Consider the following 15,812-nt stretch of genomic DNA (forward strand, 5'->3'; position numbering starts at 1 on the left):
ATCAGGAGCGGTCACCAAGTGAAGATTCACATCCCCATCGCCAAATGTGGTGGTTAACTTCTTTAATATCAAATGAGGAGAGAAACTTACCACACAAGTCAGAGTTATTCTTAAACTAAATCTTTATTCACTTATTAATAAGGGAGCAGGTAAATACAACGTACACATATAAAGTGAATCAATTGAGTGCTCTACGATAATGATGGCTGGTCGACCCACAGGACGAAAGTACAAAGGTCTTTTATAGCCAAGATATACCCCTTTCAACCTACATAACGCACAACAGACGTATAGAACGGGTCACAAGGTTAAGATTTGTATGAAAGATACCTATAATTCTCAGCAGACAGTATCTGCTGTAAAAACAGTACTCTTTGTGTAGAGACCAGGGTCTGGCCCTGGGGTCATCTCTCCCTGGTACCATATAGAACAGAAACATTAACTCATGCTCTGGAATAAGGTCTCTATAGGTTTTAATCACCCAAAAGACATTGTAAATCTCCTGTCAGTGTTTTCTCCCAGAGGCCCATCCTCAGTAGAACACACAGACACAATAGTTCTAAGAACCCTCTATTCTGTTGCATAAAACAACCATTTGATGCAATAAAAGTATTATAACATGATGTTGCAGTTTTGCTCTCTGTGTCCACTGAAAGTTGACTAGTAACAACAAATGGGACCTAAAAGACACCCACCATGAGACCCACTAAATCTGCCAAGAAGAGGCAAACAAAAGAAAAACCCACACCAAACTTTAAGACAGGAACCAAACCAAAAAGGTAGCGCAACTAAAGGTGTTGACTCTCCACATCTATCAAGACAACTGAGGCACTGGGCCAGACACTCTTAAATATAACCTGGACCTGCTCAGGTGAAACACCTTCCCACTAACAAGATGGACAAGCCAGCACAGGTGTAACAAATACTGACTAACAGGGTGACACCAATCAGTGTGTCCTACGTGCTAACGAGCTAGACGTGCTAAAGTCCAACCTCAAAACATAAATGGAAAAACCAAAGACTAACTAACACCTTAAGAGAATGCTCACCACCAACAGAAAACAACTTCCATTTCACATTATAATCAACTACAATGCTTCACCTTCACCAATATAAACATGGTGTCTGTCTAACAACAATTAAAAACAATATTTATTTTTCCCACAAAGAAACCTAAAACTAACTAGCTTCTAGAACTCTCTTTCCCTTGAAACGAGCCCAAACAAAACCCATCTCCAATAGGGAAAAACGTGCAGTCAAAATAGTAACCCATGGCAACTCACTGGCTAAACGCAAAACTTGCTGACTGCCCACCCTTGAGACAATCAGCAACCAACTCCTGCAATATCCGTAGTAACTTTCCACCTTACTTCTCTCTCTCTTTTCAGGGTTCACTCGATAGGCATGTTGTTGGATCAGTCCCCAATGTCATGCATTTGGGTTAGCACATCTAAGAATGAACGATTGTTAATAAAAATTGATTATAGAACAATTTATTATACTGCTTTCATGTGTGTATATACACAAACATCTGCAACAATTATCATATTACATGTATTTTTTTAAAACAAGCAGCTTTTTCAACTTGTAGAAAACAGCTAGCTACATTTTGAAGTGCTGCATTTTGATTAAAGTGGGTCACCAACGCAGTAAGTGTAACACAGCTGTTTTTTAGTTCGTCACTTTTTGTTAAATAATACTCTTTCAATTCAGAGCCTGGATTTTCCCCTGAGGCTAATATCCATATCATGCTGCAATCAATTGAACAGGGTAAACGATAAGGATAAGGTAGAACATCATTAAAATACTCCTTCTACAATGTTAAAACATTCTATATTGTGACATCATTAAAATGCTCCATCTACAATGTTAAAACATTCTATATTGTGACATCATTAAAATACTCCTTCTACAATGTTAAAACATTCTATATTGTGACATCATTAAAATACTCCTTCTACAATGTTAAAACATTCCACATTGTGATATCATTAAAATACTCCTACTACAATGTTAAAACATTCTACATTGTGACATTATTTCATTGATATCATGAAACAACTTCTTCATGTATGCATTTTCTGATGTTTGATCAAACACCTTTTATCAGAGTATCTCTTGTCACATTGATTACAGCTATGAGGTTTCTCTCCTGTGTGTGTTCTCTGGTGTCGAATCAGATGACTTGATGTAGTAAAACTCATCCCACATTGATCACAGCTATAAGGTTTCTCTCCTGTGTGTGTTCTCTGGTGTGAAGTCAGCTGGCTAGATGTAGGAAAACTCTTCTCACAATGATTACAACTATAAGATTTCTCTCCTGTGTGTGTTCTCTGGTGTATAGTCAGAGAGCTTGATGTAGTAAAACTCATCCCACATTGATCACAGCTAAAAGATTTCTCTCCTGTGTGTGTTCTCTGGTGTGAAGTCAGCTGGCTAGATGTAGTAAAACTCTTCCCACATTGATTACAGCTATAAGGTTTCTCTCCTGTGTGTGTTCTCTGGTGCACTGTCAGCACTCCAGATTGGCCAAAACTCATCCCACATTGATCACAGCTAAAAGGTTTCTCTCCTGTGTGTATTCTCTGGTGTTTAGTCACAGAGCTAGATGTAGTAAAACTCTTCCCACATTGGTCACAGATATAAGGCTTCTCTCCTGTGTGTGTTCTCTGGTGTACAGTCAGAGTGCCAGATGTAATAAAACTCTTCCCACAATGATTACAACTATAAGGCTTATCTCCTGTGTGTGTTCTCTGGTGCACTGTCAGATAGCCAGATGTAGTAAAACTCTTCCCACATTGATCACAGCTATAAGGTGTTCTCTGGTGCACTGTCAGATAGCCAGATGTAGTAAAACTCTTCCCACATTGATCACAGCTATAAGGTTTCTCTCCTGTGTGTGTTCTCTGGTGTCGAGTCAGATTGCAAGATTGACCAAAACTCTTCCCACATTGACCACAGCTATAAGATTTCTCTCCTGTGTGTATTCTCTGGTGTTGAGTCAGATGGCAAGATCGACCAAAACTCTTCCCACATTGACCACAGCTATAAGATTTCTCTCCTGTGTGTATTCTCTGGTGTTGAGTCAGATGGCAAGATCGACCAAAACTCTTCCCACATTGATCACAGCTATTAGATTTCTCTCCTGTGTGGATCCTTTGATGAATTGTAATGCCTGATGAGGTGAATCTCTTCCCACAGTCAGAGCAGCAGTGAGTTCTCTTCCCTGTGGATCTCTGCTGGTGTTTATTGAGGCGTTCTGATCTGGAGAGACTCTTCTCTGCCTCGTCAGCATCATGAGGTTGTTGAGGCTCCCCAGAGGATCCACGATAGTCCCGTATCTCTCCTGTGTGAACAACAAAGTCAGATGATTAAAGGCCCACAACAGTGGAAATCCACTGTAAAAGGTGATGCCAACAGCGTAGCCATGATGTTGTACAACAATTGATGTCTGTAATGAATGTTAAAATTATTTGACAATTGTCTTAAAATGAGCAAGAATAGTCATATTTTAGTAGTAACATCGATGATTGTAGACTAGAAATAAGTTATTCATGTTGTTGAAACTAAGCACTGTGCCAGACGACTTTTGGTCTCCAATATAAGCCCCTTTCTGTGTTTAATAAAATTGCGGCACGAGGGCGATGCACATGCAATTTGGTTCTAGAAACTCCTCCCTGCTAATGAGGAAACCGACAGTTATGGATGTAGTATATCTGTCTGGAGCAAAACTGGTGAGCAAAGATTTTAGTTTTTCAGTGTATTCTGAATGTGAATGGGTTAAAACTCAGGGGAGTGCATTTCACACTACTTTGGATTATAATTGTAAGGCTCGTTTGAATGTCCTGTGTAATATAATGTTTGCTACAGTATTAAGAAATATGTTTAATTATTGAAGAATCGCGTTAATGACAGTATCTATTTGGGTGTTGTCAATAAAGTTATGATTTTTTAAATGTATTTTTAATTACATTTTTTCCCCACCTTTATTTAACCAGGTGGCCAGTTGAGAACAAGTTCTCATTCACAACTGCGACCTGGCCAAGAAAAATCAAAGCAGTGCGACAAAAAAACAACACAGAGTTACACATGGGATAAACAAAAGTACAGTCAATAACACAATAGAAAAATCTATATACAGTGTGATGGAGTAAGGAGGTAAGGCAATAAACAGGCCATGCTATGGGTGGGTGTTGCTATGGTGACCAGTGAGCTGAGTTAAGGCGGAGCTTTACCTAGCAAAGACTTATAGATGACCTGGAGCCAGTGGGTTTAGCGATGAATATGTAGCGAGGACCAGCCAACGAGAGCATACAGGTCGCAGTGGTGGGTGGTATATGGGGCTTTGGTGACAAAACGGATGACACTGTGATGGACTGCATCCAGTTCGCTGAGTAGAGTGTTGGAGGCTATTTTGTAAATGACATCGCTAAAGTCAAGGATCGGCAGGATAGTCAGTTTTACGAGGGTATGTTTGGCAGCGTGAGTGTAGGAGGTTTTGTTGTGAAATAGGAAGCATATTCTAGATTTAATTTGGGATTGGAGATGTTTAATGTAAGTCTGGAAGGAGAGTTTACAGTCTAACCAGACACCTAGGTATTTGTAGTTGTCCACATATTCTAAGTCAGAACCGTCCAGAGTAGTGATGCTAGTCGGGCGGATGAGGGCAGCGATCGGTTGAAGAGCATGCATTTAGTTTTACTAGCGTTTAAGAGCAGATGGAGGCCACGGAAGGAGAGTTGTATGACATTGAAGCTCATTTGGAGGTTTGTTAACCTGTTTGGGCTGCAGGGGCAGTATTGAGTAGCCAGATAAAAGGTGCCCATTTCAAACGGCCTCGTACTCAATTCTTGCTCGTACAATATGCATATTATTATTACTATTGGATAGAAAACACTCTCTAGTTTCTAAAACCGTTTGAATTATATCTGTGAGTGAAACAGAACTCATTCTGCAGCAAACTTCCTGACAGGAAGTGGAAAGTCTGAAATTGAGGCTCTGTTCCAGGGGCTGCCTATTAAAGCCCTTGTTATGTATTAGTTTAGATGCACTTCATACGTCTTCCACTAGATGTCGACAAGGAGTGAGAGAAGAAATGGACTGTGTAACTTGATCTGGACTCGAATTACAGCTCATGGAATGACGTGTCCTCCATTTCCTGTTTTCAGGAAGGCGCGAAGAGAGACATGGATTTGCCTTCTGTTTAGCTATCGTTATAGGCGACTACTATCTCCGGCTTTGATTTTATTTGATACATGTGACCATATCATCGTAAAGTATGTTTTTTCAATATAGTTTAATCAGATTATTGAACATTTTTCGGGAGTTTTGCCGTGTTCCGTTCTCTGACTGTTGACGATGGAGCGATTCGTGCCACCTGGCTAGTGCGCAAGCTAAATCGAGAGGGATAATGGACGTTCCAAATCCAAACAACGATTGTTCTTGACAAAGGACACCTTGTTCAACATTCTGATGAAAGATCAGCAAAAGTAAGAAACATTTTGTGATGCTATTTCATATATCTGTCGTACATGTGAACTAGTCGCCGACGCCCAACCTTTGGGTACTCTAGCTATACCGAAGCTGCATATCGTAATGAAGTTATTTTTAGAATTCTAACACTGCGATTTCATTAAGAACTAATGGATCTATCATTTCCTATACAACATGTATTTTTTAGTTATATTTATGAATAGCTATTTGGTCAGAATATGTGTGTCAGAAAAAGTGTCAGGAAAATATCTGGACGTTGTGGAAAAAGTAGCTAAGTTAGCACAATGTGTAACCACTGATTTCAGCTCTAAATATGCACATTTTCGAACAAAACATAAGTGTATGTATAACCTGATGTTATAGGACTGTCATCTGATGAAGAATATCAAGGTTAGTCAAAAAATATATATCTTTTACTGGTTTGTTACGATCGCTAACTTTTGCTACTGGGAAATGGCTTGTCTTTCTGGCTATTGTGGTAAGCTAATATAACGCTATATTCTGTTTTCGCTGTAAAACACTTAATAAATCGGAAATATTGGCTGGAATCACAAGATGCCTGTCTTTCATTTGCTGTACACTATGTATTTTTCAGAAATGTTTTATGATGAGTAATTAGGTATTTGACGTTGGTGTCTGTAATTATTCTGGCTGCTTTCGGTGCAATTTCTGATTGTAGCTGCAATGTAAACTATGATTTATACCTGAAATATGCACATTTTTTGAACAAAACATAGATTTATTGAATAACATGTTATAAGACTGTCATCTGATGAAGTTGTTTGTTGGTTAGTTTGGTTGGTCCTTGGTTAGTTAGGTTGGCTTTGTGCATGCTACCTGTGCTGTGAAAAATGTCTGTCCTTCTTTGTATTTGGTGGTGAGCTAACATAAATATACGTGCTGTTTTCGCTGTAAAACATTTTAAAAATCGGACATGTTGGCTGGATTCACAAGATGTGTACCTTTCATTTGCTGTATTGGACTTGTTAATGTGTGAAAGTTAAATATTTAAAAAAATATATATTTTGAATTTCGCGCCCTGCACTTGAAGTGGCTGTTGTCATAAGTGTACCGGCGTCGGGCTGCAGCCATAAGAAGTTAACACAGTGTCCACAGAAGGGCCAGATGTATACAGAATGGTGTTGTCTGCGTCGAGGTGGATCAGAGAATCACCCGCAGCAAGAGCGACATCATTGATTTATACAGAGAAAAGAGTCGGCCAGAGAATTGAACCCTGTGGTACCCCATAGAGACTACCAGAGGTCCGGACAACAGGTCCTCCGATTTGACACACTGAACTCTATCTGAGAAGTAGTTGGTGAACCAGGCGAGGCAGTCATTTGAGAAACCAAGGCTGTTGAGTCTGCCGATAAGAATGTGGTGATTGACAGAGTCGAAAGCCTTGCCTTAACCTTTATCACTAGACACCTCATAGTGAGCTACAGGTAGGAATCAGCAATGAATCCCAATAATGAGACACCTCTGGGGAGGGGTGTCAGCAACATTAAAAAATATATTTTTGATACACTGCCGATTTTGCAGGTTTTCCTACTTACAAAGCATGTAGAGATCTGTAATTTTACACTTCAACTGTGAGAGACGGAATCTAAAACAAAAATCCAGAAAATCACATTGTATGATTAAGTAATTAATTTGCATTTTATTGCATGACATAAGAATTTGATCACCTACCAACCAGTAAGAATTCCGGCTCTCACAGACCTGTTAGTTTTTCTTTAACCTGTTTGGCGTGCAAGCCCGACGTCGGTACACTTATGACAACAGCCAGCTCAAAGTGCAGGGCGCGAAATTCAAAAGATATTTTTTTTAAATATTTAACTTTCACACATTAACAAGTCCAAGACACCAGATGAAAAGGTACACATCTTGTGAATCAAGCCAACATGTCCGATTTTTAAAATGTTTTACAGGGAAGACACAATATGTAAATCTATTAGCTAACCACGTTAGCAAAAGACACCACTATTTTTACTCCATCAGTTTTTTACTCCATCAGTACAAATTCGACCAAATAAAGATATAAATAGCCACTAACCAAGAAACAACTTCATCAGATGACAGTCTGATAACATATTTATTGTATAGCATATGTTTTGTTAGAAAAATGTGCATATTTCAGGTATAAATCATAGTTTACATTGCAGCTACAGTCAGAAATTGCACCGAAAGCAGACAGAAAAATTACAGACACCAACGCCAAATAACTAAATACTCATCATAAAACATTTCTGAAAAATACATAGTGTACAGCAATTGAAAGACAGGCATCTTGTGATTCCAGACAATATTTCCGATTTATCAAGTGTTTTACAGCGAAAACACAATATAGCGTTATATTAGCGTAGCCACAATAGCCAGAAACACTTGGGCGCCGACGACCAGTTCACATGCACGACAGATATTAGAAATAGCATCATAAAATGTTTCTTACTTTTGGTGATCTTCCGTCAGAATGTTGGACAAGGTGTCCTTTGTCCAGAACAGTCGTTGTTTGGATCTGGAACGGCAAATTTCTCTCTTCATTTAGCATGGGCACTTGCCAAGTGGCACGGATCTCTCCAAAGTCAACAAAGTCAGAGAACGGAACACGGCAAAACTCCCGAAAAAATTTCAATAATCTGATTAAACTATATTGAAAAAACATACTTTACGATGATATGGTCACATGTATCAAATAAAATCTAAACCGGAGATGTTAGTCATCCATAACGACAGCTAAACAGAAGGCAAATCCATGTCCCCTTCCGCGCGCTCCAGAAACAGGAAATGGACGGTCACGTCATACAAAGAGCTTTAATTCCACCTCAGATCAAGATAAACACGAAATTTCTTCTCTCACCGCCTCTTGATAACCAGGGGAAGGTGTATGAAGTGTACGTAGACTCTTACGTATCATGCCCATGTATAGGCAGGAAGTTGAACAGAGCATCGATTTCTGACATTCCACTTCCTGGTCAGGAAATGTGCTGCAGAATGAGTTCTGTTTCACTCAGAGAAATAATTCAAACGGTTTTAGAAACTAGAGAGTGTTTTCTATCCAATAGTAATAATAATATGCATATTGTACGAGCAAGAATTGAGTACGAGGCCATTTGAAATGGGCACGATTTAACTGGCTACTCAATACTGCCCCTTGCAGCCATAAGAAGTTATTAAGAAGCCCTCCTGTTCCCCACTCATTACCTGTATTAACTGCACCTGTTTGAACTCGTTACCTGTATAAAAGACACCTGTCCACACACTCAATCAAACAGACTCCAACCTTTCCACAATGGCCAAGACCTGAGAGCTGTGTAAGGACATCAGTGATAAAATTGTAGACCTGCACAAGGCTGGGATGGGCTACAGGACAATAGGCAAGCAGCTTGGTGAGAAGGCAACAACTGTTGGCGCAATTATTAGAAAATGGAAGAAGTTCAAGATGATGGTCAATCACCCTCTGTCTGGGGCTCCATGCAAGATCTCACCTCGTGGGGCATCAATGATCATGAGGAAGGTGAGGGATCAGCTCAGAACTACACGGCAGGACCTGGTCAATGACCTGAAGAGAGCTGGGACCACAGTCTCAAAGAAAACCATTAGTAACACACTATGCAGTCATGGATTAAAATCCTGCAGCGCACGCAAGGTCCCCCTGCTCAAGCCAGCGCATGTCCAGGCCCGTCTGAAGTTTGCCAATGACCATCTGGATGATCCAGAGGAGGAATGGGAGAAGGTCATGTGGTCTGATGAGACAAAAATAAAGCTTTTTGGTCTAAACTCCACTCGCCGTGTTTGGAGGAAGAAGAAGGATGAGTACAACCCCAAGAACACCATCCCAACCGTGAAGCACGGAGGTGGAAACATCATTTTTGGGGATGCTTTTCTGCAAAGGGGACATGACGACTGCACCGTATTGACGGGAGGATGGATGAGCCCATGTATTGCGAGATCTTGGCCGACAACCTCCTTCCCTCAGTAAGAGCATTGAAGATGGGTCATGGCTGGGTCTTCCAGCATGACAACGTCCCGAAACACACAGCCAGGGCAACTAAGGAGTGGCTCCGTAAGAAGCATCTCAAGGTCCTGGAGTGGCCTAGCCAGTCTCCAGACCTGAACCCAATAGAAAATCTTTGGAGGGAGCTGAAAGTCCGTATTGCCCAGCGACAGCCCCAAAACCTGAAAGATCTGGAGAAGGTCTGTGTGGAGGAGGAGTGGGCCAAAATCCCTGCTGCAGTGTGTGCAAACCTGGTCAAGAACTACAGGAAACGTATCTCTGTAATTGCAAACAAAGGTTTCTGTACCAAATATTAAGTTCTGCTTTTCTGATGTATCAAATACTTATGTCATGCAATAAAATGCAAATTAATTACTTAAAAATCATACAATGTGATTTTCTGGATTTTTGTTTTAGATTCCGTCTCTCACAGTTGAAGTGTACCTATGATACAAATTACAGACCTCTACATGCTTTGTAAGTAGGAAAACCTGCAAAATCGTCAGTGTATCAAATACTTCTTCTCCCCACTGTATAGTGTTTTATGACAAACCTTTTTTACAAATCCGTCAAGACACCAACTTAGACTTTACAGTGAAATGCTTTACTTACAAGCCCTTAACCAACAGTGCAGTTCAAGAAGAAGAAAACGTTTACCAAGTAGACTAAAATAAAAAGTAATAATAAAAAGTAACACAATGAGAATAACAATAACGAGGCTATATACAGGGGGCACTGGTACCGAGTCAGTGTGGAGGCTATATACAGGGGGCACCGGTACCGAGTCAGTGTGCGGGGGTACAGGCTAGTTGAGGTAATCTGTACATGGTGGGGGCGTAGTGACTATGCATAGGTAACAAACAACCAGCGAGTAGCAGCAGTGCACAAAATGGAGGGGGGGGGGGGGGGGGGGGTCAATGTAAATTGTCTGGTGGCGATTTCATGAATTGTTCAGCAGTCTTATGGCTTGGGGGAAGAAGCTGTTGAGGAGGCTTTTGGTCCTAGACTTGGTGCTCCGGTACCACTTGCCGTGCAGTAGCAGAGAAAACAGTTTATAACTTGAGTGACTGGAGTCTCTGACAATGTTGTGGGCTTTCCTCTGACACCGCCTATTATATAGGTCCTGGATGGCAGGAAGCTTGGCCACAGTGATGTACTGGGCCGTTCGCACTACCCTCTGTAGCGCCGAGCAGTTGCCATACCAGGTGGTGATGCAACCGGTCAGGATGCTCTCGATGGTGCAGCTGTATTACCTTTTGAGGATCTGGGGACCCATGCCAAATCTTTTCAGTCTCCTGAGGGGGAAAAGGTTTTGTTGTGCCCTCTTCATGACTGTCTTGGTATATTCCCACCTGGGTGATTGAAAGATGAACTGAGGTCCACACTCCAGTCCAGTTGATGGTGGTAATGCACCTTAAAGTTGGTTTCCAACCGCCATATAAAGTCCAAAGAAGAAAAAGAAGCCTAAAGGAAGGTGAAATTACGAGAAACGAATTTGGTTTACCGTTTGGGGTATTGCAACTGGTTACTTATTTTGATGTGATATGAAAGTATTGTGTGAAATTATTCTGAATTGATATGAAAGTGCAGCGATTTATGTTTCTAGAAATGTATCGCAATTGAGAATGGATTCACATTTAGATGGAATATTTGACTATTTTAGAGCCAGTCTACCTCTGAAAATAACATACAGTCCTTGGACCTTGAGGAGTAACGGGGGCAGCAATCAGCAGTAGAAACAATAACAAAGCTTACTCCCTGCCCATTTCAGTAAAAAGCATATTGGGCTAAGCTAATAGGAGATATTGAGGACTACAGTATTTCAGGCATTGTCATTAGATGCATTTGATCAATTGTTAACGTTTTGTTGATGGTCCACTCTTGATGTTCTACACGTTACAGTGTAGCTTCAGACATTCCTACAGAACAACATTAAAGTGTATAACCCCTTTACTGCATATTGGTTCAACGACTGCAGAGACGGTACTTACTGGTGTTAAACAGATCTCCAACCTCCTCTTCTTTCACACCAAAAACTGCATCCTCCTCTTTCTCATCCTCCTCTTTCACTCTGAACGCGTCTTCCTCTTCTTTCACTGAAACGTCTTTCTCTTCTTCTTTCACTGTAACAGCCTCACTCTCTACTTCTTGTTTTACTGTGACATCCTCCTCTTTCACAAGAGCTTCTTTCTCCGTCCAGCAGACCGCCTCTTCTTTAACAGGAGGTGGGATGTTTAGGGAGCTCATGGTCGGGGATGTTAGCTAGCTAGCTATCTAGCTATCATTAGCGACTAGGCTAGTGCTAACTAAACCAGCCAGCTACTATAGCTGACTAATACAAAATAACGTAATATTAAATTAAATAGGTTAACAAGTTGATACGACAGAAGTGTGTCGAAAACACAGTAGCTAATATACACCGAAAGCGTATAAATAGCTTGAATCTTTCGGCTGTGTTGGCTAGCAAGCTACCGAGGTGGTTGACGAGCTGTTTATGAAGAACCGTCCACTAGGTTATACGTCATGCTGGCAGCATCGCCTGAAAGACGCACATCGCCGTCTGCTGACTGGAGGGGAAACACAGTTGAGGATCATATTTTATTTTCCGACAAAAGATTATTTTAAATGGATTTAATTAAATAATACCATTATATTGAGACATACAAAGACAGGAATGTGTTGATTGATTAGTGAGAATAAAAAATGTTTACCACAGCATATTTAAGGCAGTTTCATTAAGTTATACTACATCTAAATAAGTAGCTAGCTACTGTAGGTCTATACTGCTCCTACACGGTGTAACAATACATCATGTAGATGTATATAATTAACAGACTAGGTCTATACTGCTCCTACATGGTGTAACAATACATCATCTAGATGCATATAATGAACAGACTAGGTCTATACTAGTCTGGTCTAGGTCTATACTGCTCCTACATGGTGTAACAATACATCATCTAGATGTATATAATGAACAGACTAGGTCTATACTGCTCCTACACGGTGTAACAATACATCATGTAGATGTATATAATGAACAGACTAGGTCTATACTGCTCCTACATGGTGTAACAATACATCATGTATATAATGAACAGACTAGGTCTATACTGCTGCTACATGGCGTTAGCCACTATAGCCAATCCGGTGCAAAGGTCCAGAGCTTACGGCAGGAATGCGGTAATGTAGTGGCTTCTAGTCGTCTTAGTGAAGAGTCTGGGAGACATCAGCTGTGTAGCCGAGTGATCATAGGGTCCACTGAGCAGGCCGGGAGATGGGCCTGGCTCAAGGCTAGCGTCGAGGCTGGGCCACTCGGTAGCAGCTAGCCAGCTGCGATTATCTGGTGTAATGGTCCAGAGCTTACGGCAGTAATACGGTGATGTAGTGGAGAAAAACAGTCCGATATGCTCAGGGTTGATATCGCGCAGTGCAGACTGGCAGGTATTATCCAGGCTAAAAGCGGCTGGTGTCTGAGCTAAAAAGGTAAAGGCCGCTAGCAGTGGCTAACAATGACTAAATAGCTAGTAGCTAATTAGCTTCTGATGGCTAGCTTCTGATGGAGGTTCTAGCTATAAGGTCTAAAAAAAAAAAGCAGATCCGTATCACATTGGGTGAGGCGGGTTGCCGGAAGGTATATGTAATTAAAAAAATGGAAAAAGAGATTGAAATATATTGCAATATATACAAAAAAAGATAACATTTACAACAACAAACACGTCTTACTGCTACACGCCATCTTGGATTACAAGATGACTCAGTTAAAAACCATTGGATTTAGCAAACTCTGAAATTATTTAGTATTTCTGTGCCCATGAAAACGGTTTTCCCAGCGTAACATAAGGAGCCACTAAATGATAAGTGGGTCGAGTGCATTTCAGAATACAAAAAAATTGTCCGACAGCAATATCCCGTATTTAAGTTGAAGTTCATCATATGACAAGCGTAACGTTATGACTATAACTACTGTTCCCTGAAGGAGGGAAACTAGGTACAACATACGATCAAATCCACGCCTTGCTGGAAGCCCCACCACCCACAGGTGATGAGGCTTGGATTTATTCTGCTCTTTAATACCGCTCTTCACCGACACAGGAAAGGGCGAGGACAAACAGGTGTTGTACCTCATTTCCCTCCTTCAGGGAAGTGCAATTATAATCAAAGTTACACTCCCTTTCAGTCATTCAACTTCGGTACAAGTTGGGGAAATACATGGGGAAATACAATCATTCCCGATGCCGACCCAAACGGATACTAAATGAAACGGCCCCCTGCAGACCACCCAGACCTGATCCTACAAGATGCGTCAGTTTTGTCAATTTATTAATTGTCTTTTGTTTGAAATAGTCTATCTATCTGTAGACTATTAGTCTACTACTGAAAACTTAAGTAGCAGAACGGCAGAATTTACGAAGTCCAGCAGCGGAGGGGTGAATCCCTCTGGTCGGGTTATGTTGACGAGCGGCTCCCTCTGGTCGGGTTATGTTGACGAGCGGCTCCCTCTGGTCGGGTTATGTTGACGACCGGCCCCCTCTGGTCGGGTTATGTTGACGACCGGCCCCCTCTGGTCGGGTTATGTTGACGACCGGCCCCCTCTGGTCGGGTTATGTTGACGACCGGCCCCCTCTGGTCGGGTTATGTTGACGACCGGCCCCCTCTGGTCGGGTTATGTTGACGACCGGCCCCCTCTGGTCGGGTTATGTTGACGACCGGCCCCCTCTGGTCGGGTTATGTTGACGACCGGCCCCCTCTGGTCGGGTTATGTTGACGACCGGCCCCCTCTGGTCGGGTTATGTTGACGACCGGCCCCCTCTGGTCGGGTTATGTTGACGACCGGCCCCCTCTGGTCGGGTTATGTTGACGACCGGCCGCCTCTGGTCGGGTTATGTTGGCGACCGGCTCCCTCTGGTCGGGTTATGTTGGCGACCGGCCCCCTCTGGTCGGGTTATGTTGACGACCGGCCCCCTCTGGTCGGGTTATGTTGACGACCGGCCCCCTCTGGTCGGGTTATGTTGACGACCGGCCCCCTCTGGTCGGGTTATGTTGACGACCGGCCCCCTCTGGTCGGGTTATGTTGACGACCGGCCCCCTCTGGTCGGGTTATGTTGACGACCGGCCCCCTCTGGTCGGGTTATGCTGACGACCGGCCCCCTCTGGTCGGGTTATGCTGACGACCGGCCCCCTCTGGTCGGGTTGTGCTGACGACCGGCCCCCTCTGGTCGGGTTGTGCTGACGACCGGCCCCCTCTGGTCGGGTTGTGCTGACGACCGGCCCCCTCTGGTCGGGTTGTGCTGACGACCGGCCCCCTCTGGTCGGGTTGTGCTGACGACCGGCCCCCTCTGGTCGGGTTGTGTTGACGACCGGCCCCCTCTGGTCGGGTTGTGTTGACGACCGGCCCCCTCTGGTCGGGTTGTGTTGACGACCGGCCCCCTCTGGTCGGGTTATGTTGACGACCGGCTCCCTCTGGTCAGGTTATGTTGACGACCGGCTCCCTCTGGTCAGGTTATGTTGACGACCGGCTCCCTCTGGTCAGGTTATGTTGACGACCGGCTCCCTCTGGTCAGGTTATGTTGACGACCGGCTCCCTCTGGTCAGGTTATGTTGACGACCGGCTCCCTCTGGTCAGGTTATGTTGACGACCGGCTCCCTCTGGTCATTTGTGTGTCATATTTATTTAATCAAACAGAATGCTTAAAGCATCAGACAAGTTCAGCACATATAGATTTTATAAAACCATGGGGCGATTGGTAGAAAGAACAGATGACTCTTGGTTGACCAAGATGTATTTTAGTTGGGGACAGCACTAGAACATGATTTTGGGGCTCCCGAGTGGCGCAGCGGACACTGCATCTCAGTGCTTGAGGCGTCACAACAGACACCCTGGATCAAATTCAGGCTGTATCACAACCGGCCGTGATTGGGAGTCCCATAGGGCGTTGTACAATTGGCCCAGCGTCGTCCAGGGTAGGCAGTCATTGTAAATAAGAATTTGTTCTTAACTGACTTGCCTAGTTAAATAAAGGTTACATTTAAATAAAAAAATAGTGATTCATGACAAACCATTTTTTACAAATCCACCAAGGCACCAACTTTGAGAAGGGTTTAAAACAAAGGTTTCAAACCAATTCATGAATGTAATTGCATCTAGGTATGTCTTGCCTTTAATGTAAAGGCATGAAAAAAAATTGGCTGAATATTATACAATGACTTATCAACAGCTCTAATAATTTGCCTCCACAGGAAATCTTCACTGGCAATTCTAGAATGTACTATATAGCCTAGAAACCTGGTTAAACTATCATTATGACATCATGGATGAATT

This window comes from Salvelinus namaycush, unplaced genomic scaffold (assembly GCF_016432855.1).
Source record: "Salvelinus namaycush isolate Seneca unplaced genomic scaffold, SaNama_1.0 Scaffold1, whole genome shotgun sequence".
Taxonomy (NCBI): Eukaryota; Metazoa; Chordata; class Actinopteri; order Salmoniformes; family Salmonidae; genus Salvelinus; species Salvelinus namaycush.